At 44.8% G+C, this 19,449-nt stretch overlaps 1 protein-coding gene across 1 annotated transcript in view; it reads left to right on the top strand.

Annotated features, from left to right (window-relative positions):
• Positions 1–19,449, top strand: part of FOXN3 (forkhead box N3) — a 360,583-nt gene that overhangs the window by 86,366 nt on the left and 254,768 nt on the right. The window contains exon 2 of the mRNA XM_090271283.1: positions 8,910–9,024. The gene's annotated coding sequence lies outside the window, so the exon portion shown is untranslated. The remainder of the gene's footprint in view (positions 1–8,909; positions 9,025–19,449) is intronic.

Here is a 19,449-nt window from a genome sequence, read left to right as displayed (position 1 = left end):
AATTCATGTCAACCTTATTCATAACCTTGGAATAGTCAAATGGGGCGACCTGTGTGGGAATGCCTGGTAACACTTGACAAATGTAGATAGAGAAGTGGAGTGGAAGTGTAAGGAGCAATCACTTTTCTTGTTGTGGCTCTGATCCTAAAGTTGGTGAGTACTGACCACGACCAGTCATGATTAGTTAAGGAGTTCCACCTGCCCTGCTGATACTCAGAGACTAGGCTTGATAGTGGACCCTAACATCATCTTGAGATTGCTTTTAAAAAGTAATTTACCTCTTTTGCCAGTAAGGTTTGTATATCTATTTTATGTTTTGCTTTCTCTTAGGGATGAGTCGATTATTATTATCATAGTGTATAGCCAAGAATGATTCAATTTAGAAAATAATAGGAAAATTTTGCTTAGCTTTGGTAGAATAATTTTGCCGTCATTCCCAAAATAAAGTAGTGGTTTCTTTAAAAAATGCCAGTTCAGAATCATAGATCTGCACTTTTAAAGCCTATAATTGATTGTTTAGTGTGAAAATTACGTTCACATGAAGCACACCAGCATGCAAATCTAAAGTGTGGTCATTTTCATCTATATTGAATATTATTAGCTAGCCCGAGGGATAGGATGTAATTAAGATTTTGAACAGCTTACTTTTTTCTACTATGTGGGGTAACCCCATTATTTAAAGTGGCATACCAGTTTCAATGGTAGCATGATGCCCCAATGCACCACAATCTACACATTTTGGCTTTTAGGTGTATTCAAAGAATTTGACTTTTCTCTACTGGTCCCAACATTTAATAGGATAAAAGGTTTGAAGTTGCAGCAAATAAGAGAATGTTCAGATTCCAGGAACATCGCATTTCTTTCTGGATGAGGCAGATTTCCATCTTGTTCCTCATTCCAATACGTTCTATAGGTTTAGGAATAAAGACCAAGTGGGAACAGATGATGCCCTTGTTGAGAGTTTATGCTTTTGCCTAGTTAAAACTATTGGATTGACAGCCCGCTAATGCAGCCCTAGTTGGAAGGGAAAACAACTCTTAGCCTGAATCCACTTCGAAAGTTTGCCAAACGTCTCCCTGCCTTTCACAGAGCTGATAAGCACACTGCTGATAGCATCTTTATTCCGTGATAACTGGTAGGTGTGATAAAATGCTCACCTTTCCCCCCACAACCCCCACACCATTTTAAAAGAAAGAAACAAAGTTCTCCATTTCTCCCAGGAGAAGTTAGTGAAAGGCTCTCTTGCACAACGGCCCCACCTTAAGCAGGTCCCCAGCAGGCTAGGCTGGCACACAGCTCATTTCAGCCGTCCGTGTTTTCAGGGGTACCATATGTATTTAGTGCATCATTTGATAATGCTAAAAAAATATTAAAGCAGTGTGAGACTAAAGGAGAAAGAAGATGAATGTTAGCATTCCCCTGGGGTTCATGGGTGAAGGAATTAACACAGCGTGGCACTCTACCCTAGCTGTGTTTGTTTCCATGGCAACAGCTACGTACATGTTTCAGACTATCTACAGTGACACAGTTGCAGAAATAGTAGCTTGCAGGTTTCTGATATCGCATCAGTGGACAGGCAGCACACACTATATTAAGTAAGTGTAAAAGAACTTAAAATATAGCTCTGATTCTGCTGAGCGATGAATTGGGGGGAGGGTGGCATTCCCCCTTCTCACAACGACAGCAAAATCTGGACAAAGTTGAAAGTTGCAAGATTCCAGTCAAACAATTGTCCTTGCCTGGGTAAATATCATCAAACGAATGTGAGTGAGTTACAAAGGTAAGAAAATGGCCTTGGCAGATGACATATTTAAGAAGGATGTTGCTAGTGAAGCTAAATTTTTGTTTTGTGTGTGTGGGGGGGGTGCGGGTAGTGATGGGTAAAGGGATGAAAGCTTTGGTTGAAAATAACCGAGTCTTAAAGCGAATCTAATGTGCAACAGAATCTTTGCTGCTGAGTTTATGGCAGCTAAGGTCTCTGAATGCATCGTTGTAGAAATTGCTTTCGTATAAAAATGATCAGGTGAGGAGCCAGAGAGGTTGATTGGGTGTGCAGTTAAAGGGAAATTGGAGCTCCATTGTCTTTTCTGAACGCTTATGTAAATATCTCTCTTCCCCGGGATGACCCTGGTTTGTCTTTGACATCTGCTGCTACTTTTTGGTACCATTTGCTGGTGTCTGTGTTTATATTATGCTGCCACCTTGTCGCCTGAGAAGACCTGAGTGTTGGTTAGAGAGCAGCGAAGGAAAGATGATAGACTTTGTAAGTGTGTGACTTTGCAATCAAATCGTACGGTAATTTGGGAGAAGTGTTCAAATGGGTGTTTATTTATATGCCAGACCTCTGCTTTTGAATAGCAGCCTGGGTATTAGGTTAACAGATTTCAATGTGCACGTTATGATTGCAGGAGCTTTCAAGTATGTTGTCGTTCAATTTATACTGAGTTTTTAATGTCAAAATATTTTTCTATGCCCATTACTCAGTTTAAGCCTGCATTTACCTTATAGTTTTATTGGTCATGTGTCAGTGAAGAGAATGTAAAATGGCATGGTAATTTAAGCTAATCTGTTCATTTGAGGAGAATTAGTTTTCCGACCGTAGGTGGACTTTTACAGAAAGTGGTACCGGAGACCTGCGAGACTTTTGTAGTGTATGTGACTTTTTTTTTTTTTTTTTTTTATGTGCGTGGGGAACTACCCACAGCTGCTACTACATGTTGTTCTTCACAGTAATTATTTGATTAGACATTGTGAGAGCCTGGGGAGGGGTGTCTGGAGCTTCCTGAGTGCCTGGGTAATATGGAGGGATGGGATGTACTTTGCATTATAAATCAGGGGCGTGAACCCTAGAATGTTCGACCCCCCCCCAGGGGTGGATAGAAATGATTTGCCTTTCTAAATAAGGTGATCCAAAATGAAACTAGCACTGAAGCTTCCCACTTATGCCCAACTGTAGTCTGAGCCACCCAGAGATGGGAAGTGAAGTTTGCGAATTTTTTTTTTTTTAATGGTGGCTTGTACCAAAAGGCAACTCCTCTCTCCGAGGCTCACCTGCCTGCTCGCACACTCATCCCTGTGGAATTCTGAGATGCCAGCTCATCTTGGGGGGCCCATGGGAGGGCTGGCTTGCAGGCCCGTCCCCCATGCCCTGGCTTGCCTGGCGTGGGCCCTGTACATCCCCATGGTGGGCAGCTTCTCTCTGTGACAGCTGCAGGAAGCCACCTGTGCTTGCCCCTCACGGGACAGAGGAACCAAATACTATTGGTATGAGGGTTTACATCACATTCTGCTATTATTATAGTTGAGGGGCCTGGAAGCCTTGGGCTCTGAAGCCGGAAATCAGAAAAGTTTCAATGAATCTCTTTGGATGACTAATGACTGGTTCAATGTTTGTTCGTTTGGGAGTGCTAAAGCAGGCAGGTCCTTCCAACAGTCATGACATTTGTATATTTTTTTCACTGCCCAGAAATATTTTCCAGTGTTAAACAAAAAAAAAAACCCCACCAGTCTATGCCATGTTATTTAACTCCTTTGTAAGAACAGCAAAACCACATACATCTAAATGCCAAACCATAGGCCAAATCAGTCATTCGAATTTAAACCCTGGCAGGGCTTGTAGGAAACTCAATTGCTTCCATTTGAAGGGCCAGGAAATTGATTTGGAAAAAAATAAATTTGAGGGATTCCCAAAAAGTGGCAGCATGGAATGAATAAGAGAAACACGAAGGTACAGACAGATCTTATTACCAGTCTTCAATGGTAACAGAATTGCCAGAATCAACTTCCTGAGGCGTAGCTCGTTTGGAGTCTCCCCCGCGCAGTGACTTGTGATGGTTCTCAGTGATCACGGGGTATAAGCAAATCTGCAGGCTGGCTTCCAGGGCTTTCCACCCGCTGGTTCCTGCCCAGCCTGCCATCTCACTCGGTCCTCCTTCCCTTGAGCACCCCGTGGCTGCCCTAGGGGACTAAGGACTGTGGCCTCGGCTCGCCACAAAGCTTCCAGGCCTTTGCTCTTGCTGCTGTATCTGTCCAGATGCCTCCGCGCCCATCTCTGCTTTGAGAGACCCACCTTCAATTCCAGTCCCTCCATAAAACCTTCCAGGTCTCCCCCCTCGCCCTCATTAGAATGATTTTTCCATCTTCCCGTGTTCCCATAACAGTTCTTTTGTCTTTACTTACAGCGCTTGTTCCAATGTATGAAGAGGTGTATCTCTTCTTAACTGAGATGTAAGCGTATTAAAGACAAAGGACTGTGACTTCGGTACTCTCGTGGTTTTTGCCGTGCCTGGAACAGTACACTGAACTGTTTGTCTTTCACTGAATTCTTAAAAACTTACAAAGCTGTACGTCACTGCACGGTCTTCAGATGCTTATGCTCTGTGGTTAACGGGAGTCTTTGGGTCCTGCAGCTCCCAGGGCCCTGCCTGTCTCAGCCCCAAGCGTCAGAACCCCTTCGGCCACTTCCAGAGGCCTCCGGACTTCTGGCTGTTTGGCATCATCTAAACACAGAAGCCAAGGGAATGGCTGATTTTTCTTTCATATTCATAGTGTCACAAGATTTTAGAGCCAGAAGGGACCTTGTAGAGCTGAACTCCTCAAACTATGGAGGAGAGACTTGTGAACCTGAACGGAGGGCCTTTTTCAAGGCCACACGTTGGTTAGTGACCCAGGTGTGACGCTGTAGCCAATAATATAACCTCTCCACGGTGCTGTCTACTGAGCTTTCCTGCCCGAGGCCTTGGGTTCCACTTAAGATATTACAGTCAACCCGTGTTTTCAGGCCTGTGTTGGGATTGGCTGGCTTTCTGTATGTAAACACTGTCCTGAGACAACAATCCCATGGACACTCTTTGCTAATATCACTGGGGTGGAATTAAAAACAAAAGTGGACTGAGAGCAACGCTAACAGTTCATGGAGCTGTCGCCTCGCAGGGGTTATGGCAGCTGCCGGATTCAGTCAAGTTCAGACCCTTAAAAAGAGTGGAAAAAAGAAAGCACATACTTTCCAGAGCCTGGGCACCGCACAAATGGGCCAGCTGGGTGCAGCACCGTGGCAAAAAGATCTCTTCAGTCTGAGAAATATGAGCCTCGAGCTTGCACATAGGCAGGGAATGCGGCTGCAACTGGACCTGATTTGGCGTTACGTTTCTGGGCTTATGGGTGCCTGCAGTTATATTAGACTCAGCTCCTATGGGAAGCCTGACAGTATCTAAAGAAAGAACCAGCTCTCCAAACTGACAGGAGGAGCAAGCGCTGTATTTGTGTGTGTGTGCGTGTGTCTGTGTGTGCATGTGTGCATGCTTAAAGGCCCACATCTGAGGTCGACAGGCTTTTTAAGAGGGGCTCCCGGTTTTCTGTATAAAAGTGTATTTCTTCTTGTCCAGAGTTAGCCTGTTAAGGGAATAACAGCACAATTCAGGTTTCCAAGTTGGAAGCCTGATGAATCTCTCTGCTAGTTACATATGGAAATAAATTAGTAAATGGTCCATCTGGGATGGAACTACTGCAGAGATGATAAATTATTGCCATCGTCTATGTCTGTGTTGGTGAAGACTGAGTTGTGCTCCCCAGGCGCTGCTGAAAGATAACTGGATGCTCTATCGTGGTCAGAGGAATGAAATTTAAACACACACACACAAGTAAAAAATTTGCTGTGAAATGTTTCATGGAAGAGTGCTTTGGCTGATGCCAAGTATGCTCCTTAGAAGTGCTATATCTGCAAATATTTAAAGGGAGTCTAAGGGCAAAAGAAACCGTTTACTTCTATATTTTCAAAGGCCAATATAGTAATAACTATCAATTAGCTCTACACTAAAATGCATGTAGGTACCTGCCCTGGCTGGTTTGGCTCAGTGGATTGAGCGTCGGCCTGCGAGCTAAGTGTCGCTGGTTCGATCTTTCAGTCAGGGCACATCAGAGAAGGAAAACTCTGATTCCAAAAAACCTCCGCTGCCTTGCGGCATACCTCTTCAGGGGAAAGGCTAAGGGAGTAAACCCCGACAGAAAATCCGGAGCCGGAGTCCCTAAGGCGGTTTGACGTTGTAGTCAACACCGGCAACTCCTGCGGCGCACCTGAAGCCAAGCTGTATTGACTCCGTCTTTCCCTTGGATCCTTCAGCTGCGAAGAGAGGGGGGGTCTGCTGCATGGGCAAGAGCAGACCCTCCATATCACCCTGCCCAGGCTCTGTAGCTTCAGCTTCACTGGAGAGGACACTCCAGCGTCATCGCAAGATGTCGATTCAACACAGGAGGAGACAGATATCGTGTCACTCCCGAGTTGGACTGCACAGCCATTCTCGGCGGTGCAGATAGACTCTTAAGAAGCTACACCATCGTCTCTCGAGACGGACGGTTGCCGACGAGTATCCAAATGTCTCAACGAGTGGGATAATTCTATACCTCTGTGCAATACTACAATGTTACAATTTTCATAGCAACTTTGTATCTATTTTCTTATTTAAATTTCAAAGAAGTTGGGACAAGTCGGTGCCCCTATTTGTTGATACATGAAACACTGAGGTTTAGGGGTCGAGTGCCTTTTGCCCATAATGACTCAGGTGGCCACGTGGCCCAGCTGGGATGAGCAGCCAGGTACCACCTGTACTGAACCCAGCTTCATTTCCATCAGAGCCCTGCGTTTATCTGAAACCCTTTCGGTGCCTCATCCTTCTTGTGGCAGCATCAGGTCACTTTTCTAGAAGCGAAAGCCACACTTTTCTTGATTAGGAAAATATTTTTTTCTCTACTTGGAGATCTTACATGTCAGTTTAACTTTTTAAAAAAATATATGACTTACATTTTTTAAATTGAGGTATCATTGAAATACAACATTATATTAGTTTTCATTGTATGACCTAATGATGTGACATTTGTATATATTGCAAAATAATCACTGCAATAAGTCTAGTAACATCCGTCATCTTACATGGTTATAATTTTTTTTGCATGTGATAAGAACTTTTAAGATCTACCCTCTTAGCAACTTTTCCATTTGCAGTAGAGTATTATTAACCCTCGTCACCATGCTGTACATTATATGCCCATGACTTATTTATTTTATAACTGGAAGTCTGTACCTTTTGACTGCCTTTATCCATTCCTTCTCTCCAACCATTTAGCTTTTTCCTGTCACCAAGACATATCACTACTCCCTGGGGTTATTTTATAAAGCTAAAACCATAGATGTCCTCAGGGACTTTTTAGGTGTGGTAAGATTCTGCCCCTTGCAGAATGGCCTGAGGCTACAGTGACATCCAGAGTCTTGTGCCTACTTTAAAATGTTCTTTTGTGTGTTCCTCCTGGGCAAACCTTCAGCAGTTCATCCTTGAAGCAGCTGAAATGCTTCCCTCTAGAAAATGCAGTACAAAAAATACAGGAAAGCAAACAGGGTTTAGAAATCTTTGAGTCACCTGGTTTATTAGTTGTCAGTTTCTAAACATAAGCAACAAATGCTGCTGGATGGTTTTCCCACGAGAAGGAGGCCACGGGCCCCTAGCATTTACCTGTCTATACTTGAAAGTAATCTTGTCTCACCTGGACCACCTTCAAGTGTCTCTGGTATCAGCCAGACCTGATTATCCCAGGCACCTGAATAGCCTTCATGCTTTCTCACCTCTGAGCCTTTGCTTTTGCTATTGCTTGGTCTTCCCAGTCAGAAACCTGTTCACCTCTCAAGGCCCATTAGTATTGTTATTGTCTTGATGCTTTCTCTTACCTGCCCCCTGCCTCACCCCCACCAGAAACAAATGTCTCCTCTGAACCCCTTGAGCTGTTTGTTATAGGAAATAACATAGTCTGTCTGCATTTGAGTTGCCTGCACACACGTCTTAGCTCTCATAGTGGACAGTACACTTCTCAAAGGTGGGGACCTCATCCTCTTCTCTCCCTGACCCTTCTCTCTTCCCTCCAATCCCCAGCTCAATACTTGGCCCTTAATTGAAATCTAACATGTGTTAGAGTGAGGTACTTTTGTGTGACAACAACAGGTTAGATGTCTTCGGATGGGTGGATAGATTAAAGATCTGAAGTGTGTGGGAATCGCTTGAAGGGCTTGTTAAAGCAGATCACTGGACCTCACCTCCAAATATTCAGTCAGGTGGCCATGGGTGGGGGCCAAGAATTTGCATTTCTAACAAACTCACAGGTGTTGTTCATGCTGCTATTCCAGGGACTACCATTTGAGAACCACTGATTTAATGAATTTATTTCCTGGCATTCTCACATTTAAGCTCACAGTGTAGTCCTGCTAACTTGTCTTCCTTGAGGCAGAGGCCAAAAACCGTCTTCCATCAAATTATGATGCAATTCATTTCAGGTACCAACTTTTCTATTTTGCAAGATTATTGGTTAACTGAGGCTCAAAAACTTGCAGCCCCTCTAGTGAGCTTTAGCTCGATGGGACCTTTTCCCCCAGAATAGAGCCAGAGCAATTTTATTTTACAACAACAGAATACAGAGTCATTGACATCGCAGCCCATCTATCTGGTTTACCCAGTGATCAAGGTTGGTCCACGTGGTGGAACACTGGCCTTGAATGCTTGTTGGTGCTCTGATGTTTTTCCTTTATATAAACAAGTGTTCCAGTGGCAACTCTAGTAAAATAAAATGATCTCACAAGTGTCTCAATAGCAGTTGTAGTAAAATAAGATAATCTCACAATGGCTGTGGCATGTATTTTCAAATATGTGAGTCCTTGGATGCCCCATGATGCAGTTTCAAGAACACTCCGTCATGAAAGACCTAGGGCTTCAATAACTTCCCAAGCAATCACGAGGCACTGTTGCAAGTGACACTTTCCCTGAAGTGTGTCATCTTCTAGAGTGAGGCGAGAGATGACATCTATTGTGGTTGAGAGGGGCCTCTCTCTTCCTCTGCTCTAAGCCTGTCTTTTTTCTGCTCCTCTCCACCAGCCACTAGAAGCATCATCTCCTGGAAGACCAGAATTCATGTGAGAATGGAGGTTTCTTGGTTCTTTCCGTGACGGAGCGATGCTGACCTCGGTTTCCTGGACCCATTCTGACTCAGGTAACCGCGCTCTGCCTTCCCCAGCTCGCGTGCACCTCACAGAGATGGCACTGAATACATGAAACACCAAAGCTATATTTAAATACAAGTGCCAGATTGATTGTTTATCCATCAATTGGTATCCTCCCCTCTCCCTCCCAATCTTCTTAATGATCAATTTGTGCAGCTGATCAGACTGACAATGTGGTCAATCCAATTTAGGCATTAAGAGATTGAAAACACTGAATTACATCTTCAATTAAAGTTTGGGCGTGTGCCGTAGACAGACAAAGCAAAAGGAGTGTTGCCGGGAAGTTTTTGTATAGTGACGAGATTCTACCATAGTTCCTCTGAATCATTTAATCATTTTCTTTCTCATAAGGCCGTGTTTTACTTGAATTGATCTTTCTAATGCTGGACCTTTTGTTGAGGTCAATAAACGTGACTGAGTATTGGTTGGTTATGTGTTCTTGGGATGGGTGGGGATAAAATAATGTGACAGGGAGCTCCTCATGAAGGTCACAGCTTAGCCAAAGATCCAGGACCCACTCATGAGAAGATGGCGGTGGTGGTGCCATGTGGGGCGGGGCTGGACTGGGCGCCGTGGTTCAGGGAATTGAGAGACTTAGGGCTGGGATTGAATTCGTGGAAGAGGGAGAGCCTCAGGTGGGCTTGGTCACTGGGGACTGGGAGGCGGGAAGAGGAGGAGCATGGGTCCTGGGTGGGCAGATGGGAGTGAGCCCTGGCAGCGAGGGACCCCGATCCTTTGTCACAGCCAGGGCTGTGCTCCCCTGAGAGCCTGGGCCCCTTAAGATTTCCCTGGGGAAGCCCCGCCTGCCCTGTTATAGTGGGGCCTTGGCTGGCAGCTACCTTTACGAACAGCGGTCATTGTCACCCAGCCCTGGCTTGCCTGCCACTTTTCTGGCCTTTCCTGCTTTTTTGGGTCTGCCCACACCCGGCCTCTGCACGCCTACCTGATTATTAACTCCTCTCTTGCACACCTGCACCCTTCCCTTCCAAGCTGTGCCTGGCAGGTGTGGCTCTAAAAGGCCCTGTGATGCGCCAGGGACTGTGTGAGCTCAGTACCTGGTGACTCACGCTGCTTATTCTGAGCTAAAAAGTGGGATTGACAGGTAGGAAGCATAAGCCAAGAACACGAGTTTATAGGTTGATGCTAAGAGTGTTTCTAGAGAGTTCTGAACGCTGGGAGTCAGGGAGAGTCGCAAGGCTGAATAAGGAGACTCAGTCGGGGATGAGGAGCCAGATGCCCTGATTAATTTGGGGACGGCTGAGCATACCCTGCCCACACCTAGCTCTTTTCCAGCGTTGCTTTTGGATAAAGCAGTGGCGGCTTTCACTGCCCTGGGTCTTGAAGGTACCACTGAGCGTTGTCCTCTGAGGCTCCTACTCTTCCTGTCACACCTGTCCTGGCCGCGCCTCGCCTGCTTGGTATGCTCTGGCGCTCCTGCGGCGAGGTCCCGCTGACCCGGGAGTTTGGCCCTTCCTGGAAGCAAAGCCTTGGAGCCCTGGCCCCCAGTGTGGCTGTCCTATAGCCAGTGTTATGAGGTTCCAAGCCTCCTCCATCTTGTGACCCCTACATCTTAAAATGTGGCTTCCTCGTTGCCGCAACATGTGAAAGACAGAGCTGAAAACACATATTCTTAAGTGCCTTGGACTAGAAATGACCCCAACCAATTCCACACCCACGGTTGATTGGCCAGAATTAGTCCCATGACCCGGTCTTGCTGCCAGGAGCCTGGAAAGTAGGGCTGGAGTCAGGGTAGTCACACACGCCCTTGGACTGTCCTAGCATCCCCAGCTGACCCAGAATAATTACCATACAGTCCTCCCTTTCACACCCAGAAATATCGAGGTGTAGACAGTAAATTATATGATCTTCCTATTGGTCCTCCTTTGAGATTATTGTTACCTCCTGCTTACTGAGCTTTTTCTAAAAGTCAGACACTGTTTTAAGCGTTTGCCTCCATTACTTCATTTAATCCCCAAACAAACCCATGAAGTAGGTACAAGTAATCTCCTTATTTTAAGATGAAGCGACGGATGCAGAAAGGGTCGAGCTGCCCATGATCATACAGCTCGCAAGGGGCAGCACTTTGCTCCAAACCTAGGTCTGCGTGACGCAGCGCTCGTAAGTGCCCCACGGGGCTGCCTCACTCATCCTTGACCGTGTGGAGCCCCACTTTCCTGACACTGCCTTGGGAGTCCGTTCCCACACCACAAGCTGGTCGAAAGCTACAGCCCCGAGCATTGAGTTCAGCCCTTTCTGACCCCACAAGCAGTCAAGATATAAGGTCACTCCGTGAATCTCCAGGACCAGCTAGTAGCAGGACCAGGGCTGCCGAGCATGTCTCCTGACATCCTGTCAGCCCCCTTCTGTCCTCACTACCCTGACGTTGACACGGCCAGCTTGCTTTAGAACTGGGCACGGCGTCTTTGATAGGGAGAGAAGACTTTCTTCTGAAATCGTGGGTGGAGTCGGATTCTAGCCAGTGAAGGCTCGCCCTGGGCTTTATGCAGTCGATCTAAACAGGCATCTTCCCAACACAAACAGCGAGGAGAAACTGAGCTCTGTTTTCAGGAAGTTTATTTACAAATTTGTTTATTTAAAAAAAAAAAGCTGGACCACAACCAAAGACCAGTTTGCTTGCAGAATAATATCAAACAAAAACCCATCTAGTCACAAGCTGGTATTAATTTCCCTGGTTCCTGGCCTTCCTAATCAGTGTTCAAAACCAAACCCATGATATCAAAGGGAAGAGTCTCTGAAAAATGAACCAAATGGGGCAGAGTCATCTGTTGCATTGCTTGCTTCAAGAAGCCCCCACCCCCAGAAAATTACATATGTGGCTTCTAAATGTACAAAGAAAATGAAAGGAATTCCATTATGAGAGAAAAATTAGATGGAGATTTCTAATCCTATCTCCTAAACAATATAGGAATAACTTTAAAATATTCTGCTTTAAGCATGCATTTAATTTGTGCTCTGGGAACCAAATAATGTTGCTAAGATAAAGCATTCTAATAATGATTTATGTAAATTTATTTGTACAAAGTAATGGTGTAGTTGCCTATAGCAAATTGCTTGGAATATGAAATGATATTTATGGAGTCTTTTTTGTCCTCTGAATGAATACAATGGAGAAAATGAGAGACTCCAGGAAGGGGGGAACATCCATGTTCAAAATGGAGTCTGGTGCCCCCAGAGGCAGAGACAACTGGACAGGTTAGAGGGTATGTAAATAGTCAACAACTCAATTCAACATGTTTTCCTGTGATGCTCTCGTTGTTTAAGCGCCACACAAAGAGTGTGTGTGTTAGATTCTTTGAGGGCTAGAACCCTCTGTCTTAGTGATCATCAGCTGCTCAGACACCAAGGCTCTTTCAGAAGAGCCAACAACAGATCATTAGTGTCTGTGGTACCCTGACGGGCAGGGAGGGCGCTTTCCACATGGGGTACACAGAGGTCAGATGTAATTAAAAATCGGGCAACGAATATTAGCTCCCAGTTACTTTAATACCAAGGAAGTTATGCTTGAGTCAACAGTGGGGCCTAGATGTTAATAAACAAAACAAAAATCTCTCCCAAAGACTGATTCGTAGACCTACAGGGAGTCTCCCAGTTGGCTGCCCAGTTAGAACCTCTGATAATGGCTCTAGGTGTTTCCCAGAAACATTTTGATTAAGTGGAAATCCCCATGTATGTAACAGAGTGCTTCTGGGTCTGTGCTTGGGCCTTGTAGGTGCCAAGTATTTGCCCTAACCTGCACTATTTGGAAAAGGTATGATGTGTTAACACCTTAGTTTCGGGACACATTTCTTTTCTTTTCTCAATATTTTTACTCTCTCACTTGGTTATTGCAGTCATTTTCGTGAGGTCATTAAGAGTTTGTATTCTCTATATAGGGAGCCTGAGAGCCACAAACGTCACCAAGCAAGACATCACAGAATGGGGGGCAGCTTCCGTGCTGGCGTTTGTCCCGTTGCCATCGCAAACTAAAGCAGATGAGAGAAATCTGTGAATTCTGGGGAGTTTGCTTTATTTAACACAAACTCAGCGTTTGGGAATGGCACCAACTGTCCTGAGAGAAATGGGTTTGTCCAATTGGACACAGTGACTTTGCAGTCTGGTTGTTAGCTGCACTGGGCCAAGGCCTGAGGGCTGGAGTTAGGGCTCCTGAGAGAGGGGGCATAAAGCCTGAGCGGGACTATAAAACAGAACGGAAATGACACTGGCTTCAAGGGGAAGAGGGCACGGCTTGGGTGTTCAGCAGAACCGTGTGAAGTGCACGCACTTCACCCTGGCCTGTGGCAGCGTCAGTTTTAGGGATGTGGCCAGGATCCTGGGCTGAGGCCCTGGGTGTTATGGTGAGAGGAGAAGCCAGATTCTAGTCCTCCTCCTGAAAGACTTTGGGTGTGATTTCTGAGCTGTGGATTCCTAGACAATAATGTAAGGGACCTGAGCCTCCATGTCCCCATCTGTAAAATGGGAATGAGGATATTTACCTTGTAGAGATGGTATAAAATAATTCTTATAAAATACTTGGCACAGTGTTTGACAGATAGTAAACACTCATTTTATTGAAGCTCTTAAAATGATTAGAATTGTTATTACTTCAGAATGTATGGTCCTGACTGATAATGCGAAATAACATTAAAACCCATTTTTATTTAATTGAGAATGAATCTAAAACATTTCTAAATCAGTTTCTGTGTGCCGAAAGATAACAAGCTAACTATGAATTCGTTCTTGACCATGCAGCCAACAGCTCGAAGGCCTTTGCGAGCTGTTTTTGAGGGAGGAGGAGGCTAGATACCGGGTTCTGGTCTCAAGGGATAAGGGAGGTTTTTGCACATGGCAAGTAGGCACTGTGCAGGCCACTTTAATAGAATGGTCTTTGTCTTCCAAGAATACAGAAATTAAACTGGTCTGAATCCTTAGTTGTTGCTGAAAGTGCTGGTTCTGGTCCAGACCCTGCAAATTGGTTTCCTTCAGAACAGTCATCTTGGCTGGCTGTGCAGTTGGTTTCTGTCAAGATGAATGGATGGAAAGTCTTTGGTCATTTGCTCCTTCTGCCTGCAAAAGAAGGCATTCACATTCTTTGCACATGCGTTCTTGGCCATTGTAGGTCAGGCCCCGGGGCTGAAAGTGTGACTATACCCTTTCTGTAGAATTCATTTCCATGAGAAGCATACATATGCTGTTTTCTTATCAAGGCTTGAAATGAACACAATGTAAAGCATGTTGATTTTTTTTTTTTTTTTTTTTTTGAGACTGGCTCTGTAGTTATGTCACCTTAGAAAGGGTGTTTCACAGAAATTGCTCTGAAGGAAGATAAGGAAATGTGAAACATTCTCAAGTGAAATGAGAAAATAAGTAATAATTCTCAGATTCTGGATCCAGCCTGGTCTAGTTCACGGGGCCTCCTGTGTGAAAGGCAGAGGGCTTTCTGAGGGGCGCTGCTGGAGTTGACAGGGTAATGCTGGTGGGGGTGGGGTGACCAGACAGACGTGCACAAGTAAGTGGTCAAACATGACCTTTTCCCCAGTCCAAGGCAAAGAGGAAAATAAGCACAAGATAGTGAGTTCAATATCCTTACTTGGCAAAATAAAAAGTTGGCAATCTACGCTTGTTCCCGAAACTATTTTTGAAATTTTATTGCAGTGCAAACTCACGATCTGGGAACTGGCCGGAGTGGGCCCTGTGGCCCTTCTCCCCCGCACCGTGTCACTGCCCCCCCTTCCTGATTGGCTCCCACTTCTGTTTACTGGAGGTCCGCAGCCTGCGGCTTATCCTCTTTATTAAAAAGGAGATTAGCAAGTGTTAAAGACATAACAGCAATTAAAACTTTTTTTCCTGATTTAAGGAGGAGGAAAACAAGCATTTGAAAAGATGAGTAGTCATCTGTCCACAGTGCTCTGGGCTTAAAATACAGTCAGCCCTGGCTGGGTAACTCAATTAGTTAAGAGCATCGTCCCAATTTGCCAAGGTCATGGGTTTGATTCCCGGTCAGGACACATACAAGTATCAACCAATGAGTGTATAAATAAGTGGAACAACAAATTGATGGTTTTCTCTCTCTCCCTCCTGCCCTCCCTTTCTCTCTCTCTTAAAATTAAAAAAAAAAAAAAAAAAAGAGTACACTGATCTGCTGGCAGACCCAGCCCCTGCAAAGGCAGAGGGTGAGTTAGTTGTTAGTCCCTGCGGAAAATGCTCTGCTGTGCCAACTCTTTCCCTATAGTGTATATATTTATGGGTCCACAATTTATTTTACTCTCACTCTGGTGTGTGCATGTGAACTCTTAAATGGATATTTTGGCATTAACCAGGGACTGAGCCTTTTGGGTCCCAGTTCGTAACTGTGCTCAAAGCTTGGAGCTCCGTGACAGGTGGTAGCAACGTAGCACAGGAGAGAGCTTTGTGGTTTAATAGCAGAGACTGAGGCTCAGAGCACACCTGGAACTGGGAGCAGGGGCATCTCCCAGGGAGACTGAAGAGAAAAGGCTGTTGAGAAGTTTGTACCCCTTGGAAGAAACAGCATCCAAACTGGCCTCGTTAATAGTAGAAAAGGCGTAGTGTCGCCCCAAGCCCAGTCAAATGGCCTCTGAACAGCTGGACTTTTACCTGACCCTCAGACGCTAGTGGGGGGGGGTGTTTGTGTGAGAGGGGAGCACATCTGACAGCAAGTAGGTCAAGCCTCCTCTTCGGCATTACTTTATTCTTGCTGGAAGCTGAGGAGACGTCGCTGCCTTTGACGGTTTTCCCTTGAGTAGCAGCGCATATCACTGCCTCACACCTAACACGTGTATTTCCAGGTGAACCAAAAGAGGCAGGGACTTGGTTGTAGTAGCTACTGGAAGGTCTGAATTACTCACCAATTAGAGTTGAACAGACTTTCCCTGTGGTTAGTTTGATCTGGTGAAGGGATACCTCTCCCGAATCAGTCTTGGGTGAACTGGTAGAGAAGTGGGCGGTGCCAAGTTCTGATTGAGGACTGTACAGTTTCTAGAGAGTTCCATCAGGGGCCCGCTAAGGTAAACAAGGAAATGGCTTGCTCTTTTACAGAGCAGTGTGTGGCTGTGTGGTAAGTAGGTAAGTGCTTGATAAGTAAATGCTTATAAATAGTGACAGCCTATGATTGTTATGGCATTTAACTTTATCCCTCACATGAATGTAAATGGAACACTATACTTAGTTACAAGACTGTATTGTGTTATATATGTATATTTATGTAGTATGTGTAAGTATAAATGTCTGTATGTATATGCATGGATGTATAAATAAATTATGTCATTTGATTCTGGGACAGTTATAGGGTTCACTGTCTTTTTAAGATGTGGAAATACCCAAGTTACCACCATTGTAACTAGTTCCACGTTTTTTATTACTTGGCCTCCAGTTCTTTTTTTTTAGCTCTCCTACCCAGGCCACATAAGTAGCCTCTGGATATATGTGTGTCTCACTCCACAGAAGTGTAAACAAACTGCTGTTTATTTTATTAAACAGCTTGAGCAGAGATGGTTGGCCTGATTGCTGGCAATTGTTAGCTTATCATAGAACTGTCCCAATAATTCATATTATTCAATTTGCACTGCTTATGATAATAATTATTACTACATAAAAGAGCACGATGCTTTTATTTGTATAGTTCTTTCATTAATAATTTAATTGACTATTACAGTCAAGTGGTCCTGCAACACACGTATCAAAGTACTTAGAGACTGGCCCTGGGCACCTTGGAAAGCCAGAATTTAGCTGTAAATTATAAGGCTTGGGGTGGGGATATGTGTGGCCTTGGCATTCATTTGGTCAACTGTACATTTCTCCTCGTATTTATTTCCAAGCATTTTATTGATTCATCAGCAGTAACTCTGATCTGGTCATTTTAACAACCTAAGAAACTCAATGATGGTATAGTTATTTTGGTCACTAAAATGACTAGATTGATACCGATACAGAAGTTAAAAAGGTAATGATGGCTAAAATGATGCATCTGACCCCAAATGATGGCGTCAGCGGCTTCACGTAACCACAGTCTGTGTCTATAAAGCCTGTTCTTTAGAAATGGGAAGATTTTATTGGGCACAGCTTAGCTGCTGTTCCTATGCTGCATTGCAACTGTGTAAGACATACGTTTTGGTCCATCTTCCTACAGAGGAACTTAGTTCGTGGATTTTTATAGTATAGGAGAGGACCACAAATTGTCTCAATTCGTGTTTTATATGTTAAATAAAATGATGAATTGAAATATGCCTCTGGAGGCATGAGAGATGGGGCCAGACCTACTTTGGGTGTCACCCGTAGTGATGTTCAAGCAACTGCATTTTAAAACTCTGGATTCTGCAGGGAAAATCAAGCCAACAAAGGAGTTCCCATTTGACTAGATCAGCCTGATATCTGGGAGGATGAGCATGTGTGGATCAAGAATATCTTGGAGCAAACCTTCCAAGCCAGAAATTGGAGTTTGTTAAAATGAATGCCTCCCCTCCATCCATGGATGACGTATTTGAAGCAGGTGTTAATGTCTGGCCTGGCACCTGCACACGTATTCTCTAGGGCTCAGGAAAGGAACGGGGGTTGTGTGGCTGTTTGAGAGGATAGCTTTAAATTTTATCTTTTAGAAAGGAGCTTGGTTTCTTGTAATTAAAAATTGTGTCTACATCTGTGATAAGCATTGGAGTTCCTAGTACTGTGCTCTTCATGGGCACACTGTATATTTTAATACAGTTAAACACTTGACAGTAAGTTACCAATTTAGGAGAAGGAGGGCACCTTCTGGTGGCTAAGCAGAAAGTATCCAGGCAGGTACTGTGATAAATACAGCCATTTATTGAAGAAGATGCAAGAAACATTGTACATAGGACAATGACACCTCAGTCCCCTTCAAAGTAGGCACCTTGGGACCTCACACAGTTCTCCCAGTCACCAGCTGCCCCATCATATTTTCCTGAATCTCATCAATGGTCTGAAATCTCTTCCCTTTCAAAGGTGATTTTAGTTTTGGGAAAAACCAGAGGTTGCAGGGTGCCAAATCTGGGCTGTAGGGGGCCTGAGTCATCTGGGTGATTTGATGTTTTGCCCAAAAACTCTGCGTGAGGTGTGACGCATGAGTGGGCATTTTGTCGTGATGAAGCTGCCAGTCATCAGTTGCCTATAGCTGCGGCCTTCTGAGTCATCTGAATAGTTTCTGTGGAGGAACGTTCAAGCTTAACGCAAAATTTGAGGCAGAATCATTGCTCTACTCATTCAGTCGTTTTGAATGTGACGGCCATACAGTATACCTGCTGTACTATCCCCACTGACTAGTACAGTGAAGTGTCATTGTTCATGCATGTGCATTCCAGTCCACTGTCCTTAGCTGCCAGGTTACATTCATGGGCAAACCATTCTTGTTATATTAGCAATGGCTGGACTTTTTCTGGACAGACCGCGTATGTGTCACTCTGGGTAGCTTAGGTTTAGGGTAACAGACAGCCCCCAAAACTCATAAAATAATGGCGCATAAAATGATTAAGGTTTATTTCTTGCTCACTCTGTGTAGCCATTGAGGCTGGCTGGGGACTCTGTTGTTCTCATTCCCAGTTGGAGGCTGAGTCCCCATCACTGTGGCTGAGAGAAAGGAGGAAATGGCTGACTCTCAAAGCTGTCCAGTTTCAACACTTGTCACTTCCACTCACATTTTACTGGCCACGGCTAGTCACATGGCCACACTTAACTTCCAGTAGGTGAGAAAACGTAATATAGCTGTATACTTCAAGCGTAAAGAGCTGAAACACTTACAAATAGCTCTCTGGTGTCCACAGTATATACCTTCAATACTAGAGCTAGAACTCAAGAGACCTAGCTCAGCTGAAGCAACTAAGTAGAATTTATGAGAGAATTTTTTTATCACTTTCAGGAAAATAGACCAGTCCCCTGAAGTGAAGTTGTCTTATCTCTTCAGTACTGTCTGTCTAGAGGGGGCTCTACCCCAACCCCCTACACTCTCCATCTTACACACAATTACAAGCCACTCAAACCGTCTGTGTGCTTGTTTGCAGGTGTGACAGCAGGTGGAGTTCCGGGCCATGAGTCCTTGGTTCTCTTCTTGGGTGTTCATTGTGGACTGCCCCAGTGTTGAAAGTCATCCTGTAGAAGATTGCCTTCCGCAAAGACAAAGCCCGGTTGGTTGGGGCATTGGTCTGTGTGTATACCTTACTGTAGGGAAGCTGCTCCCCATTACAGGCTCAGGGACCCTCCTGCTCTCCTCACCTCCATTCTTTCTGGTCTTCTGTTAGCCTCTGCTTGGGGCGCTTGTTGAAAGGCTCCCTCCTTTGAACAGAACCCTTGGGTCTGGGCTTTGATTGTTGGTGTAATGAGTTCCATCAGGGCCTTAATTATGTTCTTTAAGTCCCCCAGAGGAATTTATATTCCCCAGGAGAGCCTCA

The sequence above is a fragment of the Furipterus horrens genome, unplaced genomic scaffold (genome assembly GCF_987537825.1).
Source record: "Furipterus horrens unplaced genomic scaffold, mFurHor1.1.pri manual_scaffold_3, whole genome shotgun sequence".
Taxonomy (NCBI): domain Eukaryota; kingdom Metazoa; phylum Chordata; class Mammalia; order Chiroptera; family Furipteridae; genus Furipterus; species Furipterus horrens.
This window is presented reverse-complemented; position numbering and strand designations above follow the sequence as displayed.